The sequence below is a fragment of the Labeo rohita genome, chromosome 22, assembly GCF_022985175.1.
Source record: "Labeo rohita strain BAU-BD-2019 chromosome 22, IGBB_LRoh.1.0, whole genome shotgun sequence".
Classification (NCBI taxonomy): domain Eukaryota; kingdom Metazoa; phylum Chordata; class Actinopteri; order Cypriniformes; family Cyprinidae; genus Labeo; species Labeo rohita.
The window spans coordinates 55,898,310-55,910,545 of record NC_066890.1 but is presented as its reverse complement, the minus strand read 5'-3'; the positions used below and the strand labels follow the sequence as shown (position 1 = coordinate 55,910,545).

General features: G+C 36.8%; 1 long non-coding RNA gene across 1 annotated transcript; it reads right to left on the bottom strand.

Annotated features, from left to right (window-relative positions):
- Positions 1–3,669: 3,669 nt before the first annotated feature.
- On the bottom strand, positions 3,670–8,192 carry LOC127153320 (uncharacterized). The gene is made up of 3 exons (XR_007825250.1): positions 7,998–8,192; positions 7,291–7,455; positions 3,670–6,536 (listed from the first exon to the last, which is right to left on the bottom strand). It is a non-coding gene; the product is annotated as an uncharacterized LOC127153320 (long non-coding RNA).
- Between the last annotated feature and the right edge of the window lie 4,044 nt (positions 8,193–12,236).

Sequence of the window (12,236 nt, the reverse complement as noted above, 5' to 3'; positions counted from 1 at the left end):
TGAAAATGTAATTAAATTACAGATTACTCCTTTTAAAAATAATCAAATTACAGTTCTGATTACTTTATTTCATAAGTAATTAGTTACATTACTGGTTTTAGTTTTTACTAAAAGCAATTGGCTGCTGCATGCGTGGTTACAGAATGCACAGCATTTCAAGCAGTGAGTGGATTCTTTGATTGTCCAATGCATTCCAGAAATCAACATTTGTCAACCCAGGCTCATTAGAAATACGTGCCTCTACATACATTTCTGCAACACCGTAATTACGTACATTACTGCACGTTCCGTGGCAGTTTCAAATGAAATGTCCAGAGAGTGGCGCTAAAACACACGTTCAATACGTGACCTTGGCACGTTTTTATTACGTTGGTACAGGCACGTATTGCTGTATTTTTATTATGCTGCTTGCGGTACATATTCCAGCTGTTCAGAATTCAAATATCCAGGGCGTTTCGCTAAAGGTTAATGCTCTGTCTTATTGGAGATATCCCCTACACCAAACCCAACCCTAAACCTAACCGATAGCGTTAACAAATGCAAAACTGATTAAAAAATGTATTTTGTGATGCAGACGTGCTATTTTCATTTCCTCATTCAGATTTGAGCTGTTTTGTCGAATTGTAGTTTCATGGGTTCGAACCGGGGCTCTTCATCACCTAAGTGCAACGCCGTATCGCGTGAGCTGTACATGTGTATATGTGACGACAACGTTCTAACGTTCTAAAGTATCAATTTTCATATCGTGCAGGATGTTAAAATTGTTTTAAAACCATAATATAATATTCAGCAGTAGTAATCGTCTGAAAATTAGGCTTTATTAATCGAAACTCTGCTTGTAAATCATGCTATGTGTGAAAAGGAATCAAAGTTACTGCCTCTAGCGTTCATTTTAACCTGAAAGTGCAGTGATTCGTACATATAGGTACGTTTTTTCAGGTTTGTAGAAATGTATATAGAGGCACTTATGTCCAATGAGCCTAAGTTGACATTTGTGCAATACTTGAATAGCATTTTGTTTGTTTTAGATATTTTATGTTTAGATATTTCTATTTTGCAGGAGTCCCGCAAATCATTTTATGCTATCGCATCCCATACACAAGTCTTTGCCCACCTGTACGCGCCCATAAAGTTGTGTCCCACGCCGCTTTCTGTTGCGTCGAGTCCAGTGCCAGTGGATTAGAGATCTGCACTCCCGCTTGACTCGATGCAACAGAAAGCGGCATGGGACAAGACTTGACGGGTGGGTGCAGGTGGGCAGAACTCATGTGAAGACAATAGAAGTTGATGCGTTGCTCTCCGCACCCGATACATTCTCAATAAATTTTAATGTGCCGTTCCGTAATGTGACGCACAATAATGTTCTTTCTTTTGACAGAAATAAACTCAAAATAATGATTATATTTCCAGCTACAGAACGCTTACTTTCCTCTCTCCATGCTGTTTTCATTGGTAGTATCCAACTCACAGGCGCTTACCAGTTAAAGTAGTTCTCAGGTGCAGAACGTTGTGTGTGCTAGCCAACACCCTTTTTACAATCTAGATCAGGGGTGGCAAACTCCGGTCCTGGAGAGCCACAGCCCTGCAGAGTTCAGCTTCAACCCTAATTAAAACGTACCTGCCTGTAGCTTTCTAGTAATCATGCAGAACTTGATTAGTTTGTTCAGGTGCGTTTGATTAAGGTTGAAGCAAAACTCTGCAGGGCTGCAGCTCTCCAGGACCGACATTCACCACCCCTGATCTACATGATAAAACACATTCTGTCTGCAATGATGTAACGCAGCAGTAACGCATGCTTGTAACTATACTCTAATTACTCATTTGAAAATTATAACGCTTTAAATTACTCCATTATTAAAAAAATAATCAAATTAGTAACGCGTTACAAAGTAATGCATTACTGCCAAACACTGATTGAACATTTGTTAGAAATTTGTTAATGCTGTTTGTACAAATTGCAGCCTTAAACATATTCAGTAATAACATTAGTGCTTAAACTTTGACAGCACTAATAACATACATTACGAAGAAACAGATTTACTTAAGATTGAGTTCTGTTGTAGTTTAATGCATCTGGTAACTTTATTGAAACAGATGATGACAAGATAAAAACTGATGATGAAGAGATCACTTACGCTGAACCGACTTTCTACAAACAAAATGCATCTAAAATGGTAGGATGGTTTGTTTATTTATTTATTTGAGTGTGTCTTTTTTTGATGCTTTTTTCTGTATCCATTACATCATGCACACAACAAGAGAAACCAAAATTTCCTTGATCTTTTGACATCTAAGAGGTCATTGTGCTATAAAAACATCCTGTAATTTTCAGTACTCAACACTTTCTTGTTAGTCTAAAACAGCCAGTGTGCCAAAACGACAGCTTGTTGAATGTGCCACTTCATGATGTAATAGTGTGGATAAGCACCGCCTCTGCAGTTTAGCCCCGCCCACCAATTTGAGCATGTAATGTAACAAGAGAGTTGAATGCAGGTGTGCAGAGAAACCAAACAATAAATATGGCTATGAAGACAACAAGATGCTGTGCAGTGTATCGTTTTGGGAAAACACAGTCTTTGCATTGCCTTCCTTCTGATTCCAAAGTTAGGAAAGAAGGGATGAACTTAATTTTTACAAACAAGGCACAATTAAAACTGAAAAACGATGCTGTGATTACTATATTGGTTATGTCGCAACACATATCACTATTGTTTGTCTTTTAAAGAGATAATTTGTATGGTATTATATTAGTATTATTGTGTTTTTAACCTAAATCTCAGCAGCGTTCTTTGGGGCAAGTTACCATAGACTTCTGTATATAAAACCATTTTGGTTTCCTAAAAAAATGCAAAAATGTACACAGCTTACAAAAGAAACATGACATAATGTTAATAAGTTGTCACAGAATAAGAATATGTGAATAACTCAATTTTGACGCAAATGTCTGATAATTCCAAGCCGTCGATACATCACAAACACAACAGCACCATAACAGATATTTATAAAATATAAGATCATCAATCAATGCAAAAAACACTGAGACATATCCTATAATATGTATGATACTCATCATTGTAACTAAAGTAGTAGGTCACATTGCAGTACATCATATTTCACTTGTCACGTGATGATAAGGAGAGGACGACGTCGGAGGTTTCGGAGTGCAACAGATCCTGAGCATCAGTGACAAGCATCTTATCTTATAAAATCAGTAGGGCAACTACTGATAAACAGAGTACAAAGTGAAAGTGAAAGTGAAATGCAAGCAAGCATTTAAAGCTATTTGAACATGTGGCTTCCCAGTACTCGCAAATTATACACAGTATAACAACCCAGCTATATAGCCATTGAAATGGTGATTACTGGTGTGCATCTTGAGACAAAACAAAGACACTGATATGTTTTAAGATCAGTCAGTGCAAGTTTCCTTCAGCTAAAACAGCTCAGACTTACATTTTAGTCTAGGACTAGGCTTAAGCCTCATCTATGAAAGTTAGTCTCTCAAATGTCCAACTTCTTCATCATTTTAAATAATTGATGCCATAACACTGACAACATTACTTGCATAAACAGGCTAGATCTTTTGTGTGGATCAGTGAATTCAGGATGTCACATGACACATGACCAAAGAGGATCATGGGCCCTTGAAATTTAAATTTAAAATAATGCTTTTTTTTTTTTTTTTTTTTTTTTTTTAATAGAAAGTTAAAGAGGAAGACCATGTGACATATGCACCCATCAGCATTAGATGATCTTAAAACTTGGGAAACCCAGAGACTTCAGAGATTCAAAGTCAGTTTGGATTGGTGAGAAGAATGTAGCACATGAAGCACTAATTCTGGACAAAAAAAAAAAAATAATAATAATAATAAAAAAAAAAAAAAATCCAAGTGAACATACAGTCATTCTGGAGATATAGTAAATAAATATTCATTACAGCAATACAAATCTTTACCAATTATACTGTATAACTTATTTTGCATTAAATTACACTCTAAACCATTAAAACAAATTCAGACTGTGTGTGTTCATCTGTATGTCTTGGTTATTTTAATGCAATGTAGTTTGACCTGTCGGGCAGACAAAAAATCTTGTTAGTGGAAGGTTATGATTCATGTCGTGTTGTATGTGTGAGTGTGAACCTTGTGGTTGAATGACTTTTTTTTTCCATTCCTGTCAGGCTTGGTCTGATTTCTTTTAAACAAAGCTGTTATACATAAATAGTACCGTGTGCAGTTACTACACATTTCACCACAATTTAGTTATTTAAGACCAGTGATGGGAATAACGATGTTATAAATAAACGGCGTTACTAACAGTGTTTTTTTTTTCAGTAATCAAACTAATTACTGTTTCCCCCATTACAACGTTGTTACCGTTACTGACAATGAAATGCGGTATTACTATAATTTATTATAACCTATTATTTACTCAGATACTAACTCAGTTATTATTTGTATAAAGTAACTAGTAGCTATAACTAATCATTTTTTTAAAAGTAACATGCCCAATACTGTTTAAGACTGTTATCTTTTCTGATGGGCTTGACTCAGATATGGTCATTTTCAACAACTTAAGCCACGGACAACTGCTGCACACAAAATACAAATAAAGTCTAGGCCTGGTCCTCTCTTGTCTTCCCCTGTCATCACTCCTTCTTTTATCTTTCCGGAGCTCCTCCGTGGGTCTCGAGACCGCTGAGTGGTGCAGGTGTCGCTCATTATCATTAAACTCCACTGGCCCCGCCACACTCATTACACTAACTTGGTAAATGCAGAAGTGCTGCTTCTATAAATTAACTAGGTTATCTAGGTAACATAATTGGTGTAAATTTAGCTGCATGTTTGAAACTCACTCAAAACAAGCCAAACTAGAGTATAGTTATTTTAGTCACTAGGTAATTTCCATACAGCATTTCGAAAAACTCAACTTGATCTTATGGCACTGGACTACATTGCCCATCAGCTGTTGCGCTGATCACCTGCATCCAATCAGAGACTCTATATAAGCCTTGGACTCTATTCGCCGAGTATTGTATTGTATTAACATTCATACAAAGCCTTATCCTAGTTACCAATGTTCTTGTCTAGTTCTCTGAGTTTCAACTTCTCACCTGGTTATCTCATTTTGTCTGTTACGCTGCCTGCCCTTTGGGACTCTAGCCTGTCTTATCGGATTACCCCTTTTGCCTACCCCCCTGGATTACGTTCGCCGTTCATCGACCCTCGTCTGCCTTACAGACTTCTCTTTTGTTTTGCTGTTACATACATGTTTCGCCAATGTCTGACCCTGCCTGTTTTATGACCATAATAAAACGCTTATAATAATAAGCGTTGCATTTTTCCCCATTTAAAACTATCCACAAGTTTCCTACGTGCCATGAGGCCTTGCGTCAAAAGTGGGAGCATCTTCTGGTTCAAAGTAAAGAAGTGGGACACTCATTCATTCAACACTCGACAGGAGTGACTGGCAAATGAAACCTTGTGAAGCACAGAGACTTTCCTCTGACTGTCTCGGGAAAAGATTCAAAGCTTCGAGAGTGCCGAAAACAGCGTGATCTGGTGGTTAGTAAAAAAAGCAGCCAAAAGCCTGTGAAGCTCCTTCAGAAGAAGCATTCACCATAATTTCCATAGATCGATCTATGTTATATGTACAAATAAAAGCCTAACCTTGTGTGTGTTTGTTTGTTGAATTTCTGACTCTGATAAATTAATTTACCCATTGAATAGTGCCATTAAATGTCAGTATGAATATCAATATGATGTAATAGAAGAATAATGTACACATATATTAATTGCATATATATGCCATATATTTAATTTACCTGATATAATTTGTATTCTTTATATTACTTGTATGACTGTGTAGTGAATTTAGCTCAAAGGTAAATGTATATAAAAGATATGTCTATAAAGAGTCAGTTAGCCACCTGAGTGAAACCATCAGTGCTGTCTACAGCTTATACTAAACCTCTGTTTTGTTTAGTTAATTGTACTTGCATTGCCTTGGTCGTTGAACAAGTGTCCGAATGCAGTCTTGGGCAAAAGTCTTGATGGTTGGAGCAGTGGTGGTTTTGGAATTGTGATCACGTTCTTCCGGGTCTGAAGAGTGATTAACTCCAAAGATGTTCTGACTCGATGGTGACTGGGAGTTTCTTCCCATGTGAAAAGTGAAGAAGAACCAAGAGCTGAGAGGGACTCAGCTGAAGTCCTGTAGTCTTTGGGGAATGGAAAGACAAGGCCGCAAGGCCTGGCGTGTGCTTAGAGAAGTTCTGGAGTGTTCTAGCTCATCTTCTTAGGTTCTAAAAGAACCACTGACTGACTGAGGCGAGTCATGAAGATGAATTCCAGGGTTGAGTGGAAATGTCTGGCTCTTTGTGGTCGAGAGCCACAGCTCTGTATGTTGGGGCCTGTCGGGCCCGCCGGGCATGCCCTGTGCCACCTCAGGCTCCCCGTGGGTTCCTCCACACGGGCAGCAATCGGGAGAAGAAGAGAGCGAAGTGAAGAAGATGATAGGAAGGTCAAAGAAAGGTTTGTCTGTGAATGAATAGGAAAGAGTCTATTTCTATAGGCATTGTGTCTTTCCTATGGGCAAATGTAGCATGGGCAAATGTGCATTCCTCTGGGCAATAAAACCTCTTATCAGATTGTTGTCCTGGCAACTAAGCCCTTTCGGGGTGTTAGTTGCTTTGGGGGGTTGTCTCCAGAGCTCCAGCATATAGCTGGCTTGTTGGGTTTAAAGACTATTTGTTAAATGTAACAATTAATGTATATCTGATTGGTCCAGACGCTACAACTGGGTATTTAATGTAATTATTAAATAGGTCACAGTGAAAATGTACTAGCAAAGTCAGATCTGGGGGTCGAACATTAGGACACGCAAAGTGAATTGCACACATTACAGGACAGAAAGTGAGACTTCTACCAAAGGGATTTCTACGTTAACAAGCCTCGAATCGAAGCTTCATCTGGCATGCCCTTTAACACAAGCTCTGATGTCTCGGTTCAAATGTCATTTCACTAGTTGACAGTCATTCAAGATTTAGCGATTCAAACTTGCTAATGATGTGGGGATACAAATTTGAAAAGCATATGTTGTGCATATAAGAACATAATGGCATCTCTCATAAAGATGTGCATCTTTACAAAGTAATCAATGATCTAAAAAACACTTAACCTCTTCGCTAATTAGCACACAAATACCACTGGTATACTATGTCCGCCGCCTCACCAGAAGTTGTACCCACATTCTTTTTTTTTACAGCTTTTAATAATTGAATAAATAACTCACCATGAACAGAAACAAAGAAGATGTTTTCACTGGTGCTGCTGCCGCCGAGGATCTCTAGTTGATAAACTCCAGACCACAGACAGAGTCTAATGGTAAGAGATCAAGTCTGATGATCCAGCTTCAGTTTGTCTCTGAATCTCTCGGTTCCTTCATTACACTGAAAATCTGTACAGATAAAATCGAGATCTCCACTGAATTGAGCGAAGCGAACACCACTGAAATACCACAGTGACTGAATCCCCCTCCATTGTTGACACTAACACTCTTTTTGTATAAACACCACACAGACCCGAAGAAACAAACAAACTATATATGAAGAGTTCAGATGCAAAACCAGATAAATCCATCTGACGTGTGTCTGGATGTATAATGTCACAGATGCAAACAGCAGATGAACATCATTGATTTACACATTTACTCTTCAGACAAATATGCGTAAGTCTCATGAATGATTTCACACAACACAGAATCAACATATTCATGTATATTTGAACATTCAGTTAAACATTTTCATAGACTCCATAAATATTGATGAATAGATGACTAGTATCCCCCAAAAAATATTTTACACTGCATAAAGACATTACTGTGCAGTGTTTCATTTGCGATAGTTTCTGTTTTGTGTGTGTGTGTGTGTGTGTGTGTGTGTGTTTGTTTGTTTGTTTTTTCACCACCGATTTCAGAGAACAGAGATTGTAAAAGCTCACCATTGTTGAAAAAAAAGCCACTGTGAGTACATTGAAAAAAGCTTCATTATCACCATTTTTTCCCTTCAGAAATGAATGCAAATTCTGAATCATAAGTGTTGTTGTTCTTCTTTTACTGCAGGCAGCGAAAGGTTCAAGTAAACTGGGAGTCTCCCTATGGGTGTTATTCAGCCGCAGAACACAGCAGTTTCAGAACCACACTCATGAAACCAGAAAGTGAAAGTGAAGGAAGTGAAGAAAGTGAGGGGCGCAGCTTACGTTCATTACAGAGCAGCACCATCTAAGGTTTTGGAGTGTAATTTCACAAGAAAAACCATACTTTATGTATGCAAGTTGTAATGTTACATTAAGGTACATTAAACATTTTAAAACATTAATCCTGTGTAATGTAATTGTATATAGTTATTTGTTTCATTTAGTTTCATTTTTAGTTGTTTTGTTTCATTTTTTATTGTTATTTCCTGTTCATGGTATTAAAAATAATGCTTGAAACTTATGAGCATTCTATATGAGATATACTTTAATCACAAGATTCAAAATAAACATTTACTCTAAAGCCAAGAACATATGCATCATGCATTTTTCTATATGAAAACTATTTCAATAAAAATGTAAACACACACACACAGAGAGAGAGAGAGAGAGAGAGAGAGAGAGAGAGAGATTTCAAAAACTTTAAAAACCCATCAAAAACTGTACACAAAACATCATGACTACACCATTACTTATAATTTTATAAAATCTAAAGTCAATCAAAATTATTGCCTTAGACTTAAAGACTTAAAAACAACAATGACATCACCATTGCCCCTTTGCTCTATTTCACTTTTCCTACTTATGTAGATTGCAAGTTTGGCTTGCCCAAGAATAAATTTCAATAACTGAAAGTTTACACACTCAAAAATCAATGTTTCAAGATAAAAACATTCATTAAACTTGTTACACATTCCTTGCACCATTGCAAACAAAGGTTTGAGCCTGAAACAATGCATGAAGGCATGAAACAGTCTCTTTCTGAGAAAAAAAAAAAAAAAAAAAAAAAAAGGACAACCTGAATTATTCTTAGAATTCAAAACTGAAACAAAAGAGTTCACTGCAATAGCTCCATGAAGGATTCTCCACTGCAAATATCCAGTTCTTTTTGATAATGGTACTCTCCATTCAGGTCTTACATCATTACCTAATTTTAAAACAGAACGCCAAGGGGTATAAACTCTCTTATCCAGTATCTTTTTGTTAAGAATGAGCACACACATTTTATACAACTCTTTCCCCACACATGAGAAAATAAATAAATAAATAAATCAACAGATGTAAACTTTCTTTGATGAAAAAACAACCCGAACACTCTTCAAAATTTGGTTGAATTAACAAACAAGGAAAAGGGTCTTCACTGTCAGGGACCGTAAAAACTTCATTTAACCTAGTCAAAAAATGAGTAACATAACGAACAGATCTTAAACCCAGTTTTCCAGTAACAGCTTCTACATTCTTAAAATAAGGCCCTGTTAAGCACAATAAATGACTTAAAACAAAAACTACTGAGTTTTGTAGTGTCATGCTGAATCCAGGTAAAAAAATTGGATGAAGAAACATCCAATCATGCCTTAAAAATCAAAGGTTCATTCAACAGCCAGAAAACAGAATGCAAAGTTTCAGATCTTTGAATATGAAAAGGCTCCAAATCTTAAAAAGATGCTGAAAAAAATGACGATAACTTTGAAAGGTCCAGGCACTTGGGGTCCATTAAAAAAAAAAATTTATCCATTCCAAGGTTTCCAACAGTCCTAAGCAACACACAACTGATCACCCTCCAGCTTACATTCATTGGTCCATCAAGAAGTCTTTGTAAAAAATGCAGCCGGAATGCTGCAATCCTGCTCTGCAGATGAATCAATCCCTGGCCCCCTTCTTCTTTGGGTAAAAATAAAATACTCTGCGGAATCCAATAAAGTTTGTCCCAAAAAAAGTAAACAAAAACAGCTTGAATCTCAGTTATCAATTTCACAGGAGGATCAATACAAACCAGTCTGTGCCATAAAAGTGAAGCAACCAAATGATTTACAATAAGCGTTCTACCCCTAAAAGACAGATTGGGTAGAATCCACTTCCATTTGTCTAAACAACCCTTAACTTTTTGTAACAATCCGTCCCATTTTCTTTGTACAACACCATCATCTCCTAAGAAAACCCAGAGATACTTCAAACCCCACCTATTCCAACACAAACCTTCAGGAAGAATTGGTTTCCCTTCATTCCAATCCCCTAATAAAAAGGCCTCACTTTTTTTCAAGTTTACTTTTGCTGATGACCACTTTCCAAAATTCCTCTATCAATTTAGATAAAACATTTATATCACTTTGTTTATTAATTATTATTATAAGATCATCAGCATAAGCTGATAAACACAAATTAAAATCACAAAGTGAGTACCCTAAAGCCATCCAAATTCTTCTGGATTGCTTGGAGAAGAGATTCAATAACAAGAGAATACAACTTTCCGGACAATGAACATCCTTGTCTGATACCTCTACTGACCTTGAATGGAGCACATAAGCCACCATTAATTTTAATTACACTCTCAATGTCACTATAAAGAATTTTAATCATGTTTGAAAACATCGCATTAAAACCAAATGCTTCGAGAACATTCCATAAATAAGAATGTTCAACTCGATCGAAAGCTTTCTCTTGGTCTAGTGACAACAAACCACAATCGATATTAAATAATTTAGAAACCTGTATAATATCTCTGATTAAAGAGATATTGTCCAAAATGGACCTACTGGGTACACAATAAGATTGATCTGGATGGATCACCTGCCCTATTACGTTAGTCAATCTATTAGCCCGTTTTAGAGTTTTAGAAAGTTTTAGAAGTTTTAGAAAGTAATTTATAGTCGCTGCACAGAAGTGAGCACCGGCCTCCAATTCTTGATCTCAGTGAGGTCTTTTTTCAGAAGAAGAGTAATAACTGCTCTTCGGCAGCTCAACTGGAAAGCCAACTGGAAGCCCATCCACACCTGGAGCTTTACCGGACTCCATATCTTGGAGTGCCTTATAGAGCTCTAGGCCACAATCCAGTTAGGCCACAATCCAGTTCACCATTAGACTCTTTTTGGTAGACCATCTAGGAAAAAGGATTTTCCTCTATTTTCCAGCTCAAGCTCACTTTTGTACAGAGACTGATAAAACCGGATTGCTGCCTCACAAATCTGTCTCAGATTAGATAACAATATACCATCCTCAGCATACATAGCATGAATTAAATGCTTTTGCCCATTCTTCTTCTTAAGACTAAAGAAGTACTTGGAAGGAGCTGCATCCATCTGATCAATACTTAAAAAATGGGCACAGACTAACGCTCCTTGTGCCTTATGTTCTAAAACAGGGGTGCTCAACCCTGTTCCTGGAGATCGACTTTCCTGCAGAGTTTAGTTCCAACCCTAATCAAACACACCTGTCTGTAATTATCAAGTGCTCCTTGAGATCCTAATTAGCTGGTTCAGGTGTGTTTGGTCAGGGTTAAAGCTGAACTCTGCAGGAAAGTCGATCTCCAGGACCAGGGTTGAGCACCCCTGTTCTAAAAGCTCTTTAAGTTCAGCTTTTTTCTTTAAATAGGTTTTCTAAAAAATTATTATCATTGGATGTTTTAGCCAACTTCTGTAAATCCATAAATTGTCTTTCAAGCAAATCTAAAGAGCGATTTAATTCTTTTGTGACATTTCGAGTGTATTGTTGTGTAAATTGTTTATCCGCACCTTGCCATAGTCCCACCATTACTGAAAAGATTTAAAAGATGACTTTGTCTCCTTAAAAACCTTCCAAAAAGATTTAAACGAGTCAATAAAAAAAAAAAAAAAAAAAAGTATCATTTAAAAGACTTGTATTAAAATTCTAATATGCACTTTTAGGTCTTACTGAATTTAAAATAAAGTCTAAGTGCGGTTCAGTGCAATTAAAATCACCACCCACAAACAGAAAATCCTCAGTACAGCAACCTTTTAACATTGCGGAAAGAGTAAATAAAAACAATAACCTTTCTATAGGTGCATTTGGAGTATAAACACAAATAAAAACAAACACAAAATTTTCATAAACAGCTCTAACTTTTAACATTCTGCCTTTTACAATTTCATCTACATCATATGATATTGGCTTAAAATTCTTACTAAATAAGACAGCAACCTCACCACTCACATTTGAATAATGACTTAAATCCGATGGCCCATTAAACTC